Source organism: Mus musculus, chromosome 2 (genome assembly GCF_000001635.26).
Source record: "Mus musculus strain C57BL/6J chromosome 2, GRCm38.p6 C57BL/6J".
Lineage (NCBI taxonomy): Eukaryota > Metazoa > Chordata > Mammalia > Rodentia > Muridae > Mus > Mus musculus.
Genome location: NC_000068.7, coordinates 177,496,797 through 177,521,708, shown reverse-complemented (window position 1 = coordinate 177,521,708; position 24,912 = coordinate 177,496,797). Strand labels below are relative to the sequence as shown.

At 40.9% G+C, this 24,912-nt stretch overlaps 1 long non-coding RNA gene across 1 annotated transcript; it reads right to left on the bottom strand.

The window, feature by feature from the left end:
- Positions 1 to 9,397: 9,397 nt before the first annotated feature.
- Gm14403 (predicted gene 14403) lies at positions 9,398 to 23,483 on the bottom strand. Its single transcript, NR_036450.2, has 5 exons — positions 23,392 to 23,483; positions 19,912 to 19,966; positions 14,674 to 14,800; positions 13,086 to 13,255; positions 9,398 to 12,665 (listed from the first exon to the last, which is right to left on the bottom strand). It is a non-coding gene; the product is annotated as a predicted gene 14403 (long non-coding RNA).
- Positions 23,484 to 24,912: the final 1,429 nt, after the last annotated feature.

The following is a 24,912-nucleotide window of genomic DNA, read 5'->3' as shown; positions in this document are numbered from 1 at the left end:
TTGTGTTTAGCAAATGACAAAGTGTGTTTTTATCTTATAAGTATAGCTATAAAAAGTAAAATTCTTTGATCTAAATTTACAAGATTCGTGTAGCCACTTCATTTGGTTTCTGATTGGTCTTAAAGGTATAAATATGATCTGCATATCTTGGTCATAGAGAATTGGCTTATAAGTTATTTGGGTATGATTAAAAAGGTATAACACTGGTTACAAAGTTAGCTTAAGTAGTAACTCAGGGCTAGAGTCATTTTCAAACAAAAGCACCTGGCATAAACCAGCCCAGAAAACTAGTCCCTTAAAGATACTTCTAAATTGAGATAATATTTTATGTAATTCTTATCCTAGAAAATAGACTTATAGAGATAAGATTTTAAAACAATGTCTCTTTAATAAAACATTAAAATTTGCATTGTCATGCATCCATGAATTGGCAGCCAAACTTTGTAACGTGATAGTGATGTTTCTAGTATTGACTTTAAGGAGAATAAATAGTTTAAAATTGGGTCTTGCTTTCCAAAAGTTATATATTCTAATATTACAACGGAAACTTTAAAATTATGGTTAAAATTGCCAGTGTCCCATTGACTGCAGTTTGCAATTTGATCGAAAGCTTAAGATTTTTAACTCACCCATATATTGTAATTAAGATAATTATAAGAGTAATTATCTTTAAGAAAGAGTATCAAAAATTGGAGACATAGACTGTTAAATTGTTTCTCTAAAATCAGTCCTTATTACAGGAGGGCCAAAATGCCCAGATTAAAAAATATTTTACGTTTGAGTTAATGCAGGGCTCAAGGCAGCCCCAGAGAAGCTTGTAACCTTCTTTTATTTTGCAAACAAAGCCTAAGAAAGTTTCCCCTGTGTTCAAAAAAATTTCTTTTTAGCTTTATTGCAAATCTATTCAGATGTTTAAAATAATGCTTAAATTCAAAGAGTTTTGCTTTTAATGAACTGGTGATCACTAGATAATTTTGCCTGTAGATATGGCTAACATAGCTTTACAATATGTAAGAAAATTTTATTGTCTGCTTCAATACAAGAAACAAAGAATTTAAATCTTTCAGTATATATTGTTTCGTAAGTGAAAAGTACTCTATTAGCCAATGCCTCTAAAGGGAAGTTTAAAGTTCTAGAGAATAATTGTTGGTCCATAAGATTCAGAGGCAATATTTTTAATATTTAGGGTTTTTAGTTATACTAGAAAATTGTGGTACAAATTTGCTTCAAAATTTTATTTTCAAAAGCTTCCGGGAGATGTTAATTGGCTAAAGACCTCACCTTAAACTCACCACAGGAGAACATAAGCCTTTGTTAGGTGCTATCAAGTGAGATTCAAATTAACTGGTAAGAACCAAAAAGGCTTTAACAAAAAGTAAAGGAAACTTCTATAACCAGTAACTCTAAAGAAAAAGTTCTTGATGCAATGTCGCGTGAGGTTTATTCGGATATCAGCATGCTAAGGCCGAGCTCGTAACTCACACAGGGGCAGAGGAAATCGACCCCCAGCAGTTGCAGTCGAGGGTTTTAAAGAATAAACCACAAAGTGAGGGGAGGATAAGACCACAAAGAATGGGGAAGGTGAGTAAACATCTTAAGAATGGAGATGGTGAATTACAGCTCATCTCTCACGTAAAGGTTACAGATTAACCTTTGGCAAACATTCTAGGTCCCTTACACTATGGGTCAGGTGCCTTGGTGGGTCACCCAGTGGTCATCATTCTCTTAGGCTAAAGGCAAAAAAACAAAGAACTCCTCCCTGCTGGGCTTTGTTTCTAGGGGTCTAAGAAACAATTGAGTTGGAGTCTTACATTCCCCACTCCTTCTAGTAAATAGTTCTAATCATAGAACAAGAAAAATTAAACCTCTGACTCAGTGTATCAGCCTGTTCTACTTTTTGATATTGTTGGCTCAGCATAAGAACTTGTACATTGCCGGCAATGATGGCTCAAACCTTTAATCCCAGCACTTGGGAAGCAGAGGCAGGCAGATTTCTGAGTTCAAGGCCAGCCTGGTCTACAGAGTGAGGTCCAGGACAGCCAGGACTACAGAGAGAAACCCTGTCTCGAAAAACCGAAACCAAAAAAAAAAAAAAAAAGACCCTGTATAGCACTGATCTGCTCTCTGACAAAAGTCATTATCTTGTTAATTATGCAGGGGCCTATTGTAAGTAAAAGAAGCAAAATTAATAAGGGGCCAATGAGGGCAGATAGTAAAGTAGTCATCCATGGGGATTTTGTGAACCAACCTTCAAACCATCCTTCATTAGCCTCTCACTCTCATTTTCATATTTCTAACTTTTCTTTGAGTTTGGCTATTGAGTCTCTAATTGCCCCTGAATGGTCAATATGGAAGCAGCATTCTTCTTTTAAAGCTGCCCCAACTAGCTGGGTAAGGGGGTATTTAAAGGAAGAAACCACAACTCAAGGGGGTGGGGCAGAAGTTGTTGGGAAATACCCAAAATACCAGTTAAGAGGCTTGAGGAAGTGGAAAGTCAATACAGTTTTCTATGAATCTCAATAACAATAGCACAATTGCATAGCAGGTTCCAGGACCTGTCAGGGTGGGTCAGGGTGACTTTCTTTGAAGAAACACTTCCTGAACCCAGGAAGCAGGTGGGTGGAGGAATGTTGCTATCAGTTTTATGATCAGCATGCCTTGGAGCATTTAGTCACAGAGGTCAAATTCTCAAGCCTGGGCCTAAAGGCCTAGGAGTTTTTGTTTTTATGTTTCACTTTTTGATTCCCGACTTCTACTTGTTAGTAGTTTTAATCTTAGAACTAGACACTATCTTCTCTCTGACACACTTGATCCTTTAGGGCATGGTACTGTTGTCTCAAAACTAAAAGCTGCACTGCACTAATTCTTGCTCTAATAAAGTCGATAACATACATGGACCTATAATTACAAGCAGAAGCAAAATCAAAAGGGGTCCCATAAGGGTAGAAAGGAGAGTGGTCAAGAGTACAAGATAAGGTTTTCTGCATGGTGGCGTCTAATGTAGACTGAATCTCTAACTTGGAAGCAATGTGGGGCTTGCAAGTCTCCTTCTCTTGAGTAGGACTTCTGGAGAGGCTCCTTTGCTCACTGTCTCACCCACTCGAGCGCCTTGAGCCTAGAGAACAAAGGCTGGGAAAGCAGCATGTCACAACTATGTACAGAGGCTATTTCTACCAGTGGATACCGCCCCCCACCCGTAGAGTGATTTATAGAGGGTTGAAAGATCCTGACAGAATGTAAAAGGTCACAGAAGTCCTGAAATTGGCAAAATAGATTTCATTGTTAGTAAAACTAGGTTCACTGATTTAGAAAAATAGAGGAGCACAATGCTCTCGCCGCTCTTTGAACCTGTGTGTCTGTCAATGTTCTGACCAGGTGTGTGCCCATTGCTGCACCTCAATGCCAGGTGTCTATGATATTGGTTGCTGGGAAAGAGTCAGAAAATCTCCCCAGCCACCAGTCAGGACTAATCTGGAGTTGCTGCACCTTCATTAGACTCCTTCTTGTTTCCCTCTCATACCCATTTCTTGAGGAATCAATCATTTTAGAATAGACATTGTTTAGATCTGGAAATCCCCTACTTCCCCCCTTCTCCTTTCCCCCTTAAGGACCTATAAAAACTGAAACCCCTTTTCCCTCCGGGTCGATTCCACTACTCCTGCATGGGATAGGAGTCGTCCCCAGAGCTCTGGCTTTCCCCGAATAAAGCCTCGTGTGGTTTGCATCAAGCTTGGTCTCTCGTGAGTTCCTGGGGGCCTCCTATTATCCCAAGGCCTGAGTGAAGGGCTCCTCACGGTTTTTTTCAGGGTCAGTCCAAACTGTCCAGGGGTGTTTCTAACCCTGAAGAGCACAAAGGGTAGGAGAGCTATCTAGTCATCAGCGCCAGTCTCACAGTCAATTTGTTGACGGTCTCTTAAAAGGTTCTATTTATCTTCTCTACCCATCCTGAGCTTTGGGGCCTTTATGCACAGTGTAACTTCTAATCAATCCTCAATATCTTGGCCAGTCCCTGACTTACCTGGGCAACAAAGGCAGGTCACTTATCAGACCTAACTACCATGGGACTCCCAAACCTCGGGAAGATGTCTTCTAGGATCTTCTTGGCCATCTCAGCCTTGGTAGGAAAAGCTTCTACCCAGCTTGAAAAGGTGTCTATAAACACTAAGTACTTGTCATACTTAGCTGGCTTCACTTAGCATTATCTCAGGAGGCATTCTGGAAGGATTAGCATTAACCAGCTTGCAAGGCACACAAAGTTTGACCATGGATTCAGCCACTCCATGGTCAAACTTTGTTTGGTCTTTATGTGGTTTAGGTATCAGAGTAAATGTGGCTTCACAGAATGAATTGGGTAGAGTACCTTCTGTTTCTATTTTGTGGAATAGTGTGAGGAGAATTGGAATCAAGTCTTCTTTGAAAGTCTGATAGGTCTCTGCACTAATCCTATCTGGTCCTCGGCTTTTTTTTTGGGGGGGGGGTTACTATTAATGACTGCTCCTCTCTCTTTAGGGTTTATGGGACTGTTTAGGTCATTAATATGATCCTGATTTAACTTTGGTACCTGGTATCTGTCTAGAAATTTGTCCATTTCATCCAGGTTTTCCAGTTTCGTTGAGTCTAGTCTTTTGTAGTAGGATTTCTTTGGGTTCTGTTGTTATGTCTCCCTTTTCATTTCTGATTTTGTTAAGTAGGATACTGTCTCTGTGTCCTCTTGAGTTTGGCTTAAGGGTTCATCTATTTTGTTGATTTTCTCAAAGAACCAGCTCCTAGATTGGTTGATTCTTTGTATAATTCTCTTTGTTTCCACTTGGTTGATTTCAGCTGAGTTTGATTATTTCCTGCCATCTATGCCTCTTGGGTGAATTTGCTTCCTTTTGTTATGGAGCTTTTAAGTGTGTTGTCAAGCTGCTAGTGTGTGCCATCTCTAGTTTCTTTTTGGAGGCACTCAGAGCTATGAGTTTTCCTCTTAGGACTGCTTTCATTGTGTCCCATCAATTTGGGTATGTTGTCGCTTCATTTTCATTTAACTCTAAAAAGTCTTCAATTTCTTTCTTTATTTCTTCCTTTAGTAGAGTGTTCTTCAGCTTCCACGTGAACATTGGATTTCTATTATTTCTGTTGCTATTAAGGATCACCCTTAGTCTGTGGTGATCTGATGGGATGCGTGGGATAATTTTAATATTTTTGTATGTGCTGAGGGCTGTTTTGTGATCAATTCTATGGACCATTTTGGAGAAGGTGCCATGAGGTGCTGAGAAGAAGGTATATCCTTTTGTTTTAGGATAAAATGTTCTGTAGACATCTGTTAAATCCATTCTTTTCATAACTTCTGTTAGTTTCAATGTGTCTCTGTTTAGTTTCTGTTTCCAGGATCTGTTCCTTGATGAGAGCTGTGTGTTGAAGTCTCCCACTATTATTGTGTGAGGTGCAATATGTGCTTTGACCATTACTATAGTTTCTTTAATAGACGTGGATGCTATTGCATCTGGAGCATAGATATTCAGAAATGAAAGTTCATCTCTGAAGATTTTACCTTTAATGTGTATGAAGTGCCCCTCCTTGTCTTTTTTGATAACTTTTGGTTGGAAGTTGATATTATTCGATATTAGAATGGCCACTCCAGCTTGTCTCTTCAGACCATTTGCTTGGAAATGTGTTTTCCAGCCTTTTACCCTGGGGTAGTGTCTGTCTTTTCCCCTGAGATGGGTTTCCTGTTAACAGCAAAAAGTTGGGTCCTGTTTATTTGGCCAGTCTGTTAGTTTATTTCTTATTATTAGGGAATTAAGCCATTGATATTAAGATATAGTAAGGAAAAGTACTTGTAGCTTCCTGTTATTTTTGTTGTTAGAGTTGGGATTCTGTTCTTGTGGTTGTCTTCTTTTAGGTCTGTTGAAGGATTACTTTCTTGCTTTTTCTAGGGCATAGATTCAGTCCTTCTATTGGTGTTTTCCTGTTATTATCATTTGGAGGGCTGGATTCATGAAAAGTTATTGTGAGAATTTGGTTTTGTCATGGAATACTTTGGTTTCTCCATCTATGTTAATTGAGAGTTTTGCTGGGTATAATAGCCTAGACTGGCATTTGTGTTCTCTTAGAGTCTGTATATCACCTGTCCAGGATCATCTGGCTTTCATAGTCTCTGGTGAGAAGTCTGGAGTAATTCTAATAGGTCTGCCTTTATGTTACTTGACCTTTTTCCCTTACTGCTTTTAATATTCTGTATTTATTCAGTGCATTAGTTGTTCTGATTATTATGTGTTGGGAGGAATTTCTTTTCTAGTCCAATCTAGTTGGAGTTCTATAGGTTTCTTGTATGTTCATGGGCATCTCTTTCTTTAGGTATGGGAAGTTTTCTTCTATAATTTTGTTGAAGATATTTACTGGTTCTACGAGTTGAAATTCTCCATACTCATCTACCTATTAACTGTAGGTTTGGTCTTCTCATTGCGTGCTGGATTTCCTGCATGTTTTGGGTTAGGATCTCCTTGCATTTTCTTTGATTGTTGTGACCATGTTCTCTATGGAATCTTCTGCACCTGAGATTCTCTCCCTTCCATCTCTTGTATTCTGTTGCTGATGCTTGCATCTAAGGTTCCTGATTTCTTTCCTAGGTTTTCTATCTACAGAGTTGTCTCCCTTTAGGATTATTTTTAATTGTTTCTACTTCTATTTTTAGATCTTGCATGGTTTTGTTCAATTTCATCACATCTTTGGTTGTGTTTTCCTGTAGTTCTTTAGGCGATTTTTATATTTCCTTTTCAAGGTCTTCTATCTGTTTAGAAGTGATTTCCTGTAATTCCTTTGGGGATTTTTGTGCTTCCTATTTAAGGGCTTCTACCTGCTTAGCAGTGTTCTCCTGAATTTCTTTAAGTGAATTATTAATGCATTTCTGAAAATCCTATACCAGCATCATGAGATATGATTTTAGATACGAATCTTGCTTTTCAGGTGTTGGCGTATTCAGGACTCGCTATGGTGGGCATACTGGGTTCTGAGGATACCCAGTGGTCCTGGTTTCTGTTAGGATTCTTTCCTATGCCTTTTGCCATCTGGTAGTCTCTTGTGTTAGATATTCTAGCTGTCTCTGGTTGGAGCTTGTTCCTTTTGTGCTTCTTTAGCCTTGTCATCACTGCTGGGAGACCAACTCACTCCTGTGTCCCAGTGGTCAGAACACTCTCTGCAGGCAAGCTCTCCTCTTGCAGAGAAGGTGCACAGAAGTCTGGAGTTCAGATCCACCTCCTGATTCCTGGGGTCAGAGCCCTCCCTGGAGGCCGACTCCCCTCTGGCAGGGAAGGTGTGCAGGGTTCTGGGTGTTAGGTCTGTCTTCTGGCTGAGGATGAAGGCCTGAAGGGACCTTGTTCAAGAAGCTTAGTTACTTCTGCTGCCCACTTACTCTCCTGCATAACCAGTTCTCAGTGATCTCAAGATTCTGGATGTGCTAGGGCCTGCCTTTGTCCTTTACCCTGTTGCTGCTAGCACAAGACCCTCTGGATTTTTTGGAAGTGATATTGCATTCCACTCACTAGTGATCTCAAGGACCCGGGTGTGCTAGGGGGCCTGCAGCATGGAGAGTCCTCTGAGGACCTTTGAGCCCTCTGCTGAGATCTGGCCAAATATTGCATTGGGGGCGGAGGGTGGTGCCAACCAGAAGTAAACCCCAGCCGCTGGTCAGGCTGCTGTCCTTTGTCCCTGTTCCTGCTATCACAAGACCCTCTGTATTTTTTGGAACTTATATTGTGTTCCACTCCCCAGTGATCTCAAGGACCTGGGTGTGCTAGGGTGCCAACCCTGTGGAGAATCCTCTGCAGACATTAGGGCCCTTCACAGAGATTGCCTCAAACACTCTTACACAATCACCACCTGCTCATTTTTCCTTAAAAGAAATTAAAACAAATCTAATCATCGATTTCTCCCTCTTGTTTTTTTTTTTTTTTTCTGATTATAGCTCTGGTCAGCCTCTACCATCTACCTCTGTTGCTGCTTTCTGAGCAGCCTATCTCTTTGTACTGCACCTCCAAGCTCAAACTATCTGAGGCAGACAGAATCTTTGAGAAGGGCTCATGGTAGAGAAGGGCTCATGGTAAATCCAGACCAACAAGGATGTCTAGATCAGCTTGGGACATTTTTCTGAGTACCAGCTCATTCCATGAATCCAAGAATTATGCATACCAACTCAGCTCAACTTTTGTTTTAGTTGTGAACCTGCACAGCTTGGTGAGGACTCAGATGGCTCAGCAAAACCAGTGAATCCGCTAAGAATCCAATTTTCCTCATCCCTTAATTTCACATCTTAGCATTTGTTTTTCATTTGAGAATCCCCAATTAGTTTTTAATAGTGCATTCCAGCCTATAGATGTGATGCCTTCTGTAGACTCAGTTGGTTATTCTGCTCTACTATAGGATGCCACCTGTGTAAGTTCTTAGCTCAGCATACAAGTGCTTTGGAGTCTGAAATGAAAGACAAACAGCATTATGTAATATGCCAAATCAGCTCATTGGCTGGGACACTCCCAAACATCCACATTGCTATTGGTTCCCCTGTGATACACCTAATTTCCTAAATCTATAGCCCATCTTTGCTTCTCCAGAACCAATCAGAGGAGGGAACACTGGGGTCACTCTTCCCCAGCTTTTATGTGGCTGGCATTGTCTTTCCCAGCTCTCAAGCTGGCATCCAATTCCTTTACTGGCATGGAGATCCTCTTTGTTTCCCTTGTCATGAATCCAAAAGTCCTGCCTTTGTCAACTGCCTAGCCATTGGGTGCTGGCACTTTTGTTACCCATTTACAATCAGCTTAGGGCAGGGAATCTCAGTGTCCCAATACAGGATTATCATGCAATTTGGGAAGATTTTAACAGGAGTAGCATAAGAATCAATACACAATTGAGAATTAGCAGAAAAACAAATCAAATCCAAACACCAGGCCCTAAGTATTGCCTTTTTGCTATTGTTCTGAATTTACTCATATGGTGAAACTAAGTTCGTTTACAAGGATTAGGTATTGTGGAGATCCAACCTCACTTTACTCATATTTTCTTCTTAAAACATAATGACTGTTTCTAACAATGCTTTCTGCTTTTCATTGTGCCCCTCAAAACATAAGACCTGTACTTTACCACCAAAGAACAAATCCATATGATTGGTTAAACCATAACACCCATATTATATAACAGTTGACACTGTAAACTACATAAGCCCCTATCCCTAAATCCTGATTGGTGTGAAAATGAAGCTATAATTTGGAAGGAATGTTTCTGTCTGACCCTCCTTTTTAAAATAAATAATTTTACTTCTTCATTTTTTTATTGTCTAATCTCTTTTTACAATCCATACCTTATACCCCTTGTCTTATTCATGGTTTCTATTCCTGCACAAACATCATGACCAAGAAGCAAGTTGGGGAGGAAAGGGTTTATTCGGCTTACACTTTCCTACTGCTTACTGCTCATCACCAAGGAAGTCGGGACTGGAACTCAAGCAGGTCAAGAAGCAGGATCTGATGCAGAGGCCACAGCGGGATGTTTCTTTACTGGCTTGCTTTCCCTGGCTTGCTCAGACTGCTCTTTTGTAGAACCCAAGACTACCAGTGCAGAGAGATGTCCCACCCACAAGGGGCCTTTCCCCTTCATCACAAATTGAGAAAATGTCTTAAAGCTGGATCTCATGGAGGCATTTCCCAACTGAAGCTCCTTTCTCTGTGATAACTTCAGTTTGTGTCAAGTTGACACAAAACTAGCCAGTACAATTTACACCTTGTCAACCTGACACACAAACACATCACTAGTGTCTTATTCATCCCCAAGATATATATAACTTTGAAAGCCCCACAGACTTTACATATTAAAAGTTAAATCCTTTTTAAAATATCCAATATCCTTTAAAATCCAAAGCCTTTTACAATTAAAAGTCTCTTAACTATGGAATCCACTAAAATACTTTTTTCCTTCAAGAGGGAAAAATATCAGGGCACAGTCAAAATCAAAAGTAAAAATTAAACTCCAACTGTCCAATGTCTGGGATCCAACTCACGATCTTTTGGACAACTCCAAGGGCTTGAGTCACTTCTCCAACCCTGTCCTTTTTAGCACACAGCTCGTCCTCTAGGCTCCAGATGCCTGTACTTTACTGTTGCTGCTGTTCTTCGTGGTCATTCATGGACCTGGCAACTCCAAAACACTGCATGATCTCTTCACTACTGGGCCATCAATTTCACCTGAGTCTGCACCTTCACCAGTGGCCTTCCATGGCTTCTCACAGTGCTGGGCCTTAGCTGCTCTGCATTATCCCTTCATGCCTTCAAAACCAGTACCACGTGGGTAAGTCTTACACACTACCAAGTCCAGCCACAGCGCAAGGTACAACCTTGATTATCTCTAGAACCTTGATTATCTTCCTCTGTGCTCTCAGAAAACACTTCACAGATGATGCCACTTCAATGATGCTGGTTTCTTCTTAATCACTGCTAATTTCTTAGCTCCAGCGAACCAGCATCAATAGTCCCAGTAATGCAAAGTTTTCACTCTAGTAGTTCTGGTATCTTGTTAATCACAGCTGATTCTTCAGCCCCAGCTAACCAGAACCACAGAATCTTCACAAAGTAACAATGGCCCAAAAAAGAGGCTTTAATTTTACCTCTGAAATTTCACAGGTCAGGCCTCCATCTTCTGCACGGTTCTCAACATTATCTTTCAAACTCCTACACAACATCCCACAGAGTTCTTAACAAAGAATGGATCTTCTAGCCCAAAGTTCCAAAGTCCTTCTACCGTCCTCCCAAAATAATGGTGAGGTTGTCACAAAAATACCCCACCCCTGATACCAATTTGTCTTAGTCAGGGTTTCTATGCCTGCATAAACATCATGACCAAGAAGCAGTTGGGGAGGAAAGGGTTTAATCCAGCTCACACTTTCCACATTGATATTTATCAGCAAAGGATGTCAGGACTGTAACTCAAGCAAGACAATAAGAAACATGCCTTGTATCCCCTTGATCTCCTTTGTATGATTATTTTCATGATGATGAAGAATTTGAAATGTTTAAAGGCTTCCCCATATTGAATGCATTCATGGGGTTTCTCTTTCATAATGATGAAGATTTGGGAAATCTAAAAAAGGCTTCACCATATTATATTCCTAAATTTCTTTTCAGTATGGTATGTTTCATTGTGAAGACTCTAGAAATATTCAAAAAGTTTCACCATATTAAATACACTCAGCCTTTTGTCTACATTTTGTTTTCTTTTGTGTCTTTGAATATGACTGACAAGTGAAAGCAATACCACACAGCTTGGAGACATAGGGTTTCTCACTTCTATGTCTTCTTTTATGTATTTGAAGATTTTAATGTAAAAGGCTTTGTTGATTTGTTAACTTTCATAGGGTTTCTCTCAACTGTGTCTCCTTTTATTTACTTAGAGACTACTGTGACTTATAAAATGTTTACCACATTGCCTATATTCATAGGGTTTTTATCTAGTGTGTATACTTTTGTGTTGGGAGATGACTCTTTTGTACAATTGCTTTCCCTAATTGGTGTTATTCAGAAGATTTCTGTCCACCTCATGTTTCTTTACAGATTTGAAGATAATTGTGATGTAGAAGTGCTTTAAAACATTGCTGATATTCATAGGGTTTCTCTCCTGTATGTGTACCTTTATATATTTAGAGGCCAATGCTTTGTGAAAAAGGTGTAAAAGCACCATTGCTAACATTCAAAAATGTCTCTCCTATACGTGTTCTTTCATGATATTGTTGATGACTGCTTTTTGAAATAGTTTAACCACATTGGTTAAAATCAAAGCATTTCTCTCAACTATATGTACTTTTATGTATGTAAAGACTATCGTTTTTCGAAAAAGCTTTACCACATTGGTTACGTTTAAAAGGTTCTTCTCTGGTATGTGTTCATTTATGTACTTGCAGATCAATGCTTGCTGCAAAGGCTTTATAACATCAGATACCTACATAGAGTTTCTCTCCTGTATGGTCCTTTCTCTTTAAAGGTCACTCCTTCCTGCAAAGGCTTTACTACATTGGTTAAATTCATAGGGTTTTTCAGCTGTGTGTGTTCGATTATGATATTCAAGAACACTGCTTCCTTCAAAGGGTTTACCACCTTGGTTACATTCATATGGTGTCTTTCGTGTATGTGATCTTTTATGGCATTGGAGACCACTGCTTCCTGCAAAGGCTTTACCATACTAGTTACATTCATATTGTCTCTCTCCTGTATGTGTTCAGTTATGTTTTCGGAGATGACTGCTTTGTGCAAAGGCTTTACCACATTGTTTACTTTCATAGGGTTTCTCTCCTGTATGTGTTCGCTTATGGATTCGGAGAGAACTGCTTTGTGCAAAGGCTTTACCACAGTGGTTACATTCATAGGGTTTCTCTCCTGTATGAGTTCGTTTATGTTTTTGGAGGTCACACCTTCTTGCAAAGGCTTTTCCACATTGGTTACATTCATAGGGTTTCTCTCCTGTATGTGTTCGGTTATGGATTTGGAGAGTACTGCTTTCTGCAAAGGCTTTACCACATTGGTTACATTCATAGGGTTTCTCTCCTGTATGTGTTCGTTTATGTTTTTCGAGGTCACTACTGCTTGCAAAGGCTTTACCACATTGGTTACATTCATAGGGTTTCTCTCCTGTATGTGTTCGCTTATGTATTCGAAGATGACAGCTTCTTGCAAAGGCTTTACCACATTGGTTACAGTCATAGGGTTTCTCTCCTGTATGTGTTCGCTTATGTATTCGGAGTTGAATGCTCTGTATAAAGGCTTTACCACATTGGTTACATTCATACCGTTTCTCTCCTATATGTGTTCGCTTATGTATTCGGAGATGACTGCTTTGTGCAAAGGCTTTACCACATTGGTTACATTCATAGGGTTTCTCTCCTGTACGTGTTCGTTTATGTTTTTCGAGGTCACTACTGCTTGCAAAGGCTTTACCACATTGGTTACATTCATAGGGTTTCTCTCCTGTATGTGTTCGCTTATGTATTCGGAGATGACAGCTTCTTGCAAAGGCTTTACCACATTGGTTACAGTCATAGCGTTTCTCTCCTGTATGTGTTCGCTTATGTATTTGGAGGTCATTCCTTGTTCTAAAGTCCTTACCACATTGGTTACAGTCATGGTGTTTCTCTCCAGTATGTTTTATTTGATGCCTTTGACTACGACTCTCATATGCAAAGGCTTTACCACATTGAAAAAACTCAGAGGGTTGCTCTGCAGAACAACTTCTTTCATGCCTGCAAATAAAATTTGCACATGTGAATTTTTCTTACGTTGATTATACCGATGAGTCTTTTTATCTGTATGAATTGTTTAAATTTTGGTTTCATTGAACATAGCAATCTAATGTTACCATAATATTACTTTGTTTACATTCAAAGGAGTTCTAATAAATTATGAATTGTTTTACATCTTTGAGGATACATGAAATGGGAACAGTACTGATTATCTGGCTCACCTTTATAACATACTTTTTCTATAAAAGGTTACTTACATATTTGAAAGAAAACAGGACGAACTCACAGTACTTGCACAATGATTGCATTCACAAATTTTGTTATCATGAGAGTAATACTACATTTGGATTATGCACAAATGCAAAAAAAAAAAATTCTACTGCCTTGATTCTCATTACTATTTTCAGCAGTTTGAGTTGGTAAATGTCCCCAGCAATGTTCGGAACAAATTATTTATAAACTTATATAGCACGTTTAGAATGTTGCTCAAAATATGTTATACTGCATATCCTCTAATTGTTCTGGAAAAGTGAAAGGTATGTGGCTTCTTTCAATGCCCCAATGATCACAAGGCTTATATCCATCGTAACCTATGACATCCACATCAAAAGAAGAATAACAAGTGAAAATTCCACATTATATTCACAGCTGACTTTTTTTGTCACAGAGATGTGGTACAGAGATTAAGGTTTTTTCACAAAACCATTCTTGAATCTTATGAACTGTTCATCTCACTAAATTTAGCAATGTTATTACAAGTATATCATTGAGCTCAGATATACTATAGATTATTTGTTCATTACTAGGTTTTAGACATATACTTGTCACCTAATCACTGTGTGTTCCTTTTGCAATACCTAAGCGATATGAGACTGAAGACACTCGTACTTGTACAGCATGACTCTACTAGGCTTGATTTAAACAGTAACATATCTGTTAAGCCATTATTTCTCTGTCTTTGACCTAATGGAATGTCTTGCAAACAATAATTACATATCTGCCATAGACATATATGATTTTTATGAAAGTCAGTAAACATCCATCATTGAAAGCAGTGCTTATTGTACCCTAGTAGTTTTCTTTACTACTTGTAGCACACGTTAAACTTTCTTCATAGGCATTTTCTCCTCAGCTTGCAGAGGAAAATTACCTTCCATGACTTCTAGAAGTTTGGAAATGGTCTTCAATTGTATGTTCTTCCCAAATGTAACCTAAACCCAGTACCAGAAAAAGTATGTTACATTATTGGCAATTAAACAGTATTTAAGTTATTAACTCCATTGAACTTTAAAACCATGAGTGATTTATTCATCATATTCTTCCTCATTCTCAATTGAAATTACAAAAACAAATAACAATAACAAAGAAACAGTTGTGCATACATGTTATAAAGTAAATTAAAAAAATCACAATATTACCTATAGCTGTGAGATTCCTATGGGTCTCTAGCATCACACCTTTGTAGAGACTCTTCTGAGAAGGATCCAGCAAAGCCCACTCATCCTGAGTGAAGTTCACCTGCACATCATCATAGGTGACTAAATCCTAAAAGATTTGATACATGTGTATATAAAAAAAATGATGCAGACAACAGTATAAAGGTGTACTTCAAAATGAGTATTCGCTGACTGCCCTGCCCACCCACATAGTACTTTTTATCCAGTGTTTCACAGTTGGACAACAAAAACTTAAGTAAATAAATGACCTCTGGGAACCTGATGCCTTAGTATTAAGATATTAATACATGGAACCATGTAGAATGCTGCTAGACCTTCACCCATTTTTTGTTCCTTGAGACCCAATATACAAGAGTGCGCTTAGGACTGCAGTTTCCTCTCACCTGTCCATGCTACCTGCAGATACAAAAGACCTTTTCCATCTCCCCTTCCTTTCTTGCCACATGTCTGTGTCTTAGCTCCCAAGTATGGGCAGACACACCCTTCTCAACCATAGCCAGTTCTCCCGAAGACCAAGCAGTCTGTCTAAAGACCAAGACCACTATCTGTTATCCTAGACATAATTCTCATAGTAGCCCACAGAACTGCCACACAATATCAGGGAAAGCTTCCTCTGCCCATTTCCATGTGGCCAATTTTCAACTTTTCTTCAATAACTAAGGCAACTATACCAGGAATAATGTGAACTTGACCAATGTTACCTGTGCTAGTGTATGTATAGAAATAAAATAAAATCGTATTTCCTGACTCCGAGAAAAATAACACAAAGTGACCCTGAAACTGTTATGAATCTGACCCTCCAGATACTACTGATCTGTCTTCCAAACAGAGAGGCCCCATGCTCTAGAGCTCTCATTGAAATTGTTGATGATGAGAAAGTTGGACTATGGCTCAATAGCTGTTCATGACCCTTAGTAATTTCATGTTAAACCAGCCCCACCGAAGTATACAAAACAATGCTGAATGATAATTTAATGTCTGCTTCCTGCCATATGCATTATGCTCCAATCTGTCCTATCCACCCACCCAGCACCATCCACACCTGAGAAACTTCTGCATGTCAGAAGCTCCTTTTATAACCAAGAATTGAAGTTCTGTGAATCATGCCATTTTGACAATAGGGAATAGAAAGGTAAAAGGAATCTAATCAAATATTTCTGAAGGATGACCGTGATCAGCTCTTTACTACTAACTGCTAAAGTATTTATAAAATTAGTCACACAAAACTGAATACAGAAGGGTCAGGAATTCTAGAAAGCAAAGCACTGCTTTTCCAATGTTGTGCTACTACACACCAAAGGCAATGCCTGTATATACACACTGCATAGTGACATTTAAGTTCCATACCTTGCCACTCCCAGGGCTACCGAGCCACTGCAACCCCTGTAAATCCACACTCAGGAAGAGTCAAAGGACAAGGAGCTCTGTTATGATCACCACATGGACCAACAGAACCACACTCTGACCCACAGTCCATTTAGAACCAGCAGATTGGACTCAAATAGCTCTGCAGACTTGCTCCTCCTGTACTCTCAATGGAGATTACTATAATAAACAGGGGATGGCTTGTGGTCTTCCAGGCAGCTTGTAACACATGCATCTGAGGAGAATCCTGTAAAGAACCTGTAAGCTACCTTCCCCTAGTGTTCCTGAATGTTAGTCCTGCCCAAAGTCCCTCATTAGCTTGGAAAAGCCAGCTGGGCCTCAGGGCAACAGCAGCTCCTCCACTGTGGGATCACAGAGCAAGTGACTCAGACAGCTGAAACCTTCCAAGCTCTGCTGTTACACCCTACAAGCAGACATAGCCCTAGTCTGGAAAATTTACATTGAAAAGAATATTCTAGTCCTGCAGACCAAGTATTTTCCATTTAAAAGGCCTAGGGTCCTTTCTTTGTATATTCAATTATGCATGCAGCCAACTCTTCTTCATAGTGGGGAGGTCCTGCAGACAAACTGGGATCAAATTCATACATTAACAATATTAAAAGTAAAAGTGGCTATTAATTTTAAAGATAGAAACTTTTAATGGGCAAAAAAAGGGAAGAAAATGAAGAAATAAAATGTAAAGACATCACTGCTCCTAGGTATGGTGGAGGAGAAAGTATATTATACACAAAAGAGTGAACATAGCCAGACCCAGTTATACCTGGGATAATACAGAGTAGACTGGGACCTTGTGGAGAGAGGAAGGAGGGCAGAAGCAAGAGCCAGATCAAGATGATTAATGATAGATGAAAAGCCCAGTTCCTAAATGATTGGATTGCATAAGGAATGGCAGCTGGGAGATTGGCAGTCCTATTGCTGGGGTAGATGGTCAGGTATGCCAGCAATATGGTGTCACAACGAGGGCCTGTGATCTCATTTGACATTGCCCTAATCTGAAAAATGCCCGAAGATGACCAGTATGGAATTTAACTGATTGTGCAAAATTGATTACTTGACTCCTCATGGTGAATGTCAACTACTGCCAAAGCAGAAAGGCCTCACCTACCTTATTCCTCCTCCTTTTCTGTGCTGCAAGTAGACCAGCTTCGAAGTTGGTCAGTGAACTCAACCTTATACCTGTCCCTCTTTATTTGTAATCACCTAATTTGTAACCCTGTAACCCAGGGAGGTTAGACAACACTCATTCCCTGGTGTCTTTTGTCTCACTAATCAGTCAGAACCCAGCCTGAAAGCAGTTGTAGGACTGTTTTCCAAGCCCTGGGCAGCAGAGGGAGGATTAGGAGTTCAAAGCAAGTCTTAACTGCATGGCATAAAGAAAGTAGGAGCTACAGGAGATGTTGCTCTAAACAGACAGATATGAAATCTCTTTAAAAATAGGAATGAAATTCTTAATTTGGGGGAAATATTGGAGAATAGAAACACGTAAGAGGTCAAATCACCTATGCATAATGAAAATGAAATTCAGAAAATACCAAAATTTAATATTTAAAAAGATCAATATAATTGAAAAAATATATTCCTGTACAGATTTGAAAAAGATCAAGCCCTTCCTGGTAGAAGGAATGGCATTAATAAGATAGCATTTGACCTTGCCCCTGTGTGCTTTGTTAACTACTGAGACCTATAATGTGACAGACACAGCAACAACTAATGGCATGTGTTTTACATTTCTGAGCTCACTTAAATATGTCACCCAAGGATTGCACATGTTTATATAATACAGATCCTGAAATGGGAATTCATTACCAACTGGTTCTAGCTAACCTGCCCAAGTTGAACACCCACCAATCAGATTTTACTAAATTATATCCATAAATTAATACAATCTGTGAAATTATCAAATTATTCTCACTGCCCTAATCAGGCCCTTCTCCATAACCATGACCCCTGCAGCATACTCCCTTTCCTTTGGTCAGTGACCTAGCTCTTGTCTGTACTGTTTTACCTGACAGTGTACAGAGTAAGCTGTTCCTCTGGTTCTCATCCTGCCAAGTGTATTTCCACACACAAACCCCTGCCACAAAGGTTTTGTCCAGATGCAGGCTTATAATAAAGTTACTCAGAGGCCACAGCCTGGTCCAAAAGGAGAGACTAAGTCCACAAGGGACCTCACAGGTGGCCCCATCTGTCTGGCTGATGCTTACTATCCTGCCTCTGGGAAGACCTATTACACAAGCATCCTTTGCTAAGATGCTTGCCACCCCCACTTTGTTGGAGATGAAGTTGCACTTACCATGTCTGAAGTTCTAAGCTTGCCTGAGCTAACCTCACAGCACTCAGTAAAAATAATAAGAACCGATTCCACAGAAAATCTGAGAGCAGCTGAGTTACACAGAGAAACTTGCAGGCTTAGTACCTGGAATAGTCACCTCCTCTTCTGCCTGGCAACTCCATGTGGAGGTTTTGATTGGCCATTGAGTCTTGAGTGACATGAGGACCATGCTTAGGGTCAGAGTGTCTGTAGGGACACAGCACAATGGTTCGAGCCTGGGCCAATCCTTTTCCATATCTGCAGATTTCCAGTTCAGTAGCACTAGTGTGTCTCGCCAATGGCCTAACTGTCTGTTCTCCCGCCAAGCCCTTGGGAGGGCCTAAGATTCCTGATCCCTGCTGCTTACCTGCCTGCCTCTCCACCTTTCTGGTCAGGGACCCTGGGTTCACTGCTTTGGAGCTTGCCTGAGCTCCAATGACAGGACTCAGGAGGCAATTTCCCTTCTTCCTCCTGGAATCAAGCTGGATAGCTTGCATACCCCATCAATCAGCTGACACTGGAGTTACCAAACTGTCCACAGGTGGTCAGTGCCAGAATATTAGCAACTGAAGAGGGATTTTTGAACACAAACTTTGTTTTGTGGCTTCAGGCTGGGTTCAGGTAAATTGCAAGTACTTTCTACCCAATGGCTATGAGACAAGGCTCAGAGCAAAGCAGGACACATGTCACTGAGGAGCACTCAGTGCATTAATCAGAACAATTGTCCTCACTGGGTTGGTAAAACAAACATAACAACAACAAACCCACACCTATATTAGTAAAATATATCACTGTACTGATTTGAAAAAGACCAGGCCCTTCTTGGTAGAAGGAATGGCATTAATAAGATAGTGTTTGACCTTGCCCCTAAGTACTTTGTTAACTACTGATGTCTACAATGTGACACACACAGCTACAGATAATGTCATGTGTTTAATATTTGTGGGCTCACTTAAATATGTCACCCAAGGATTGCACATATCTCATAATACAGATCCTAAAATGGGAATTCATTACCCACTGGTTCAAGCTAACCTGCCCAAATTAAACACCCACGAATCTAGTTTTATATACGTCCATGCATAATTAATACAATCTGTGAAATTACAAAATCATTCTCACTGCCCTAATCAGGCCCTTCTCCATAACAGTGACCCCTGCAGCACACTCCCCTTTCCTTTGGTCTGTGACCTAGCTCTTGTCTGCACTGTTTTACCTGACAGTGTACACAGTAAGCTGTTCCTCTGGTTCTCATCCTGCCAAGTGTATTTCCACACACAAACCCCTGCCACAAAGGTTTTTTCCAGTGCAGTCTTATAATAAAGTTACTCAGAGGCCACAGCCTGGTCCAAAAGGAGAGACTAGGTCCACAAAAGACCTCTCAGGTAGCCCCATCTGTCTGGCTGATGCTTACTATCCTGCCTCTGGGAAGACCTATTACACAGGCATCCTTTGCTAAGATGCTAGCTCCTCCTCTTTGTGGGAGATGACACTGCACTTACCATGTGTGAAGTTCTGAGCTTGCTTGAGCTAAATTCACAGCATCCAGTGAAGACACTAAGAACAGATCACACAGAAACACTGAGATCAGCTGAGTTACACAGAGAAACTTGCAGGCTTGGTACCCGGAAGTCACCGCCTCTTCTAACTGGCAGCTCCATGTGGAGGTTCTGATTGGCTATTGAATCTTGAGTGACATGAGCAACACCCTTAGGGTTAGAGTTTGCTGAAGGGACACAATATAGTGTTTCCAGCCTGGGCCAATCCTTTTCCATATCTGCAGATTTCCAGTTCAGTAGCACCAATGTGTCTCCTCCAATAGCCTACCTGTCTGTTCTCCCTCCAAGCCCTTGGGAGGGGCTAGGATTCCTAATCCCTGCTGCTTACCTGCCTGCCTCTCCACCTTTCTGGTCAGTGACCCTGGGTTCACTGCTTTGGAGCTTGCCTGAGCTCCAATGACAGGACTCAGGAGGCAATTTCCCTTCTTCCTCCTGGAATCAAGCTGGATAGCTTGCATACTCCATTAATCAGCTGACACTGGAGTTACCAAACTGTCCACAGGTGGTCAGTGCCAGAATATTAGCAACTGAAGAGGGATTTTTGGACACAAACTTTGTTTTGTGGCTTCAGGCTGGGTTCAGGTAAATTGCAAGTACTTTCCACCTAATGGCTATGACACAAGGCTCAGAGCAAAGCAGGACACATGTCAGACACTGTGGAGCACTCTTGTTAATCAGTTCATTGTCCTCAGTGTGTTGGTAAAACAAACATAACAACAACAAACCCACACCTATATTGGGAAAAATTTATCACTGTACTGATTTGAAAAAGTTCAGGCCTTTCTTGGTAGAAGGAATGGCATTAATAAGATAGTGTTTGACCTTGTTCCTATGTGCTTTGTTAACTACTGAGATCTATAATCTGAAACACAGCTCCAGCTAAATGGCATGTGTTTTACATTTCTGATACATTCTATCTATATAGTACAGATCCTAAAACAGAAATTCATTATCACTGGCTCAAGCTAACCTGCACAAACTAAGCACCCACAAATCTAGTTTCATTTAATATCATGCATTATTTAATACATGCTGTTGAATTACAAAATTATTCACCCTGCCTGACTCTTAACCTTCTCTAGAATGGTGACACTTATCATCTCTTATCTATGATCAAGCTATCTCCCGCCCTGTTTCACCTGACAGAGATAACAGTAAACCATTGCTCGGGTTCTTATCTAAAGGTGGAAGAAATGGAGGGTTCATTATATGACTCAAATGAGCAATTATAAAACACTTTTTTGCTACATTCTTTAACTCAAGAATTTAGATCAAGAATTTCCATCAAGAGGAAAGCAAGGCCATTGTCCTGGGGAGCAGCAGACCAGGATCAAGGCTACCTGAGTCAACATAGCTTGTCTTAGAAACATCACTATATGGGGAAGAAGAGACAGCTCTCCCAGAACTAACATGTCATCCCAGAAAAAATCTCTCCATATACAACTAAAATATTAATTAGGAAAAATTTCTTAATGACAGCATGGATTCAGCACTGGCTAATGCTCAAAGACCAGCCAGGCAAAAACAGGTTTTGGATTCCACACATGCTCTCACCCATAAGTTTCTTTCCTGTTCAGTCCCCAGCTTATTTTGAACAATTTTAATATGGACTGGAGATTACAAGTCCTACTTAAGACTGCTAGGAGATTTACACAGCAAAGACCTCCAGAATCACTTATTAAGTGCCTCAGAGCCCTGAAATAGCAAGCCATTTCTCAGAGATGGGTTCCTGAGTTGGAGGTCGCAGGAGATGAGAAAAACAGCAAAAGTAGAAGGTAGAATTTACAACAGCTGCAGTGCGGAGAGCTTACACAAGCTATGTCTTATGCCAAGTAAACTTTTTAAGAGTAGCATCAGCCGGGCGTGGTGGCGCACGCCTTTAACCCCAGCACTTGGGAGGCAGAGGCAGGCGGATTTCTGAGATCGAGGCCAGCCTGGTCGACAGAGTGAGTTCCAGGACAGCCAGGGCAACACAGAGAAACCCTGTCTCAAAAAAAAAAAGTAGAGTAGCATCTTGTATCCTACTTACAGGGATAACTGGAAAGAAATGGAGACCTCTATGAAGTTTGCAGAAGCTAGAATACACTGGGACAAATTCAGGAGAAGTCTAATAAAATAACCCTGCACAAGGGAACTGCCAAGTATCTAAAAAAACATTACTGACCAAGCCCCCAGTGCACTTGGGGACCCTACTCAGTGCAGGGTGGCACAGAATTACTGCATGGCCCAGCAGAGGGGGAGGTGGAGTTGACTGGCACTGCAAAAGCAGGTTTGCAACTTCCCCTCCCTGCCTGCATTTCTTTGTATTTGCTGGAACCCTCCCACCAAGGCTGGCAAGAGATCTCCGTGGAAAACCTTTGGTACCCAAGACCACAAGCTACTAGGGCTACTGAGCTTCCCACACCCCCATTAATCCACATTCAGGAAGGGTCAAAGGACAAGGGCCTCTGCTATGATCACCACATGGACCAACAGAACCACAGTCCTTGGAACCAGCAGATCTGACTCAGATAACTCAGTAAACTTGCTCCTCCTGGCCTGGCAAAGGAGACAATTACAATCACCATGACATGGCTTTTGGCCTTCTTCACAGTTTGCAACAGATGGCTCTGAAGAGACTCCCATAAAGAACCCCAAGCTACCTTCCACTAGGGTTCCTGATAGAAAGGCATGGACAGAGTCCCTCATTAGCCTGGAAAACACAGCTGGGACTCAGACAACAGCAGCTCCTCCACTGTAAGATCACAGAGCAAATGATTCAGACAGCTGAAATTTTCCTGGCTCAGCAATTCTGCCACAGTTGCAGACAGAGCTCTAGTCTGGGAAATTTGCATTCACTAGAATTTTCCAGACTCCACTTATTTTCCTTTTTAAAGGCACAGAGCCTTTCCTTGCAATTAAAGAACATTATTAAATTATACAGGCAATGTCCAGTGCATCCATCTCTGCTTCATACTTGGGAAGCCCTGCAGCCAAACTGCAATCAAATTCACACAGTAACAAAAATTAAAAAGAAAACCTCCCGCCAGAAGGCCATCCTGTACTCCAGCCCCGGACCTGACCAAGGACGCTCGCTCGCGTGGGAACCATTCAGTGGCCCCTATCCCCCAACTTCTCCTGCCTTTGGCCCCGAAGCCAGTGCCACCCCGGGGACCCCATTCTGTCCTAAGCTCTTCCGGGGTATCCAGCGTGGGATGCTGGAGACTGGGAACCTGGTGCCTAGAGCTGCCCTTTTCCACCACCCACCGAGTTGGGTCCGTGCCTTCCCATGGCCAGACAGCCAACCGTGGCCATGTGGAAAGTGTCCTGCAGTCCTCCCGCTCCTGCCTGCCCAGGGCAATGGATCTCTGGCCAGAAGCGAGTTCTCTCCCACTCCCCTCTTCCCCACACCGAGGGCACCGCAGGAGATGACCTGGCACTTACCATGTTTGGAGTTCTGAGCTTGACTAACCTTCTCTCACAACACCCAGTAGAGTCACGCAGAACACATCACACAGAAACTCTCATGACCCCTGAGTTACAGAAAGGAGCTTGCAAGCTGGACCTGGAAGAGCCGCCTCCTCTTCTGACTGGCAGGTCCATGTAGAGGTTCTGATTGGCTATTGAGTCTTGAGTGACATGAGCACCACCCTTAGGGTTAGAGTATGTTAAAGAGACAGGGCATAGAGGTTCCAGCTTTGGCCAAACCTTTTCCAGATCTGCTTTTTTGAAGTTCATTAGCACAAGAACCTCTCGTCCAATTGCTTACCGGTCTGTCCTCCCATCAAGCCCCTGGGAGAACGTAAGACTTCACATCCCTGCTATTCAACTGCCTGCTTCTACCCCCTTGTGGGCAGTAACTCTATGCTTCCCTGCTTTGCAAATTTGGAGCTTGCTTAAGCTCCAATCACAGCACTCAGAAGATATTTCCACTTCTTCCTCCTGGATTCAAGTTGGATGGCTCTCACAGTCAATAAATCAGATTACAATGGAGTTAAATCTGTCCCAAATGTGGAAATGTGCCCAGAATATTAACAATTAAGAAAGATTTTAGAAAGCAATATTTGTTTGGTGCCTTCAGGCTGGGTTCAGCTACACTGCAAGGACTGTTCACCTGGTGTTTCTGAGACAAGCCTCAAAGCAAAGCAGGAAACAACAACCACAAACCCACAGCTGTGCTATCAAAGATTCTCCTGATGAACAAGGCTGATAGAATGAATCTCTAGTATATGGTTAATGCATTTATTAGAATGACTCACAGGATGCCATTCAACCAGTCCAAAAATGGCTGTCTACACATTTAAAATTTCCAATAGTGGTTCAGTTCATGTGGCTTGACGTCTCAACTAGTCTTCATTATATATCTTAATTTTCAAAATTATGCACTACTGCCAAAAATAAAACAAAAAAATCAAACAAACAAACACACACAAAACAACAACAAAAAGTTGTTAGAAAGAGGTAGGGCATTAAGGCAAAGAGATAGAGCTACCATCTTCAATGTCCTTTATATATGTAGGCTGTCACCATAAGCTGTTGCCTAGATCCAAGGTGGATCTTATCACCCCAAAAGACCCAGATTAAAAATACTTTTCCCAGATTGAAAACTACAATTAAGAAAAATCCCTCACAGTACACAACTCTTTCTGTTTCAGCTAATTCCAGATGTGTTCAATTTGACTGACAAGAATACCTAGCACAGCAGACAAGACAGAACAGCTTCAAAAGATTTTTCCAGTGATGGGTAAGGAGAGCACAGGAGCCATTTCCAAAGCAACGCCTTTCTTCAAGTGTGGGAGCATTGAGATTTTACTCAGGGAATCTAGACACATTTACACATAGATCTGCCTACTTTTATGAATGTTAAGTTAAATTCTTTTCTGAAGATGATCAAATGTAAAAGCTGAGATATTGAAGGGCATTCTTACCTCATAGTCATCCAGAATCATCCATAAATTATAAAAA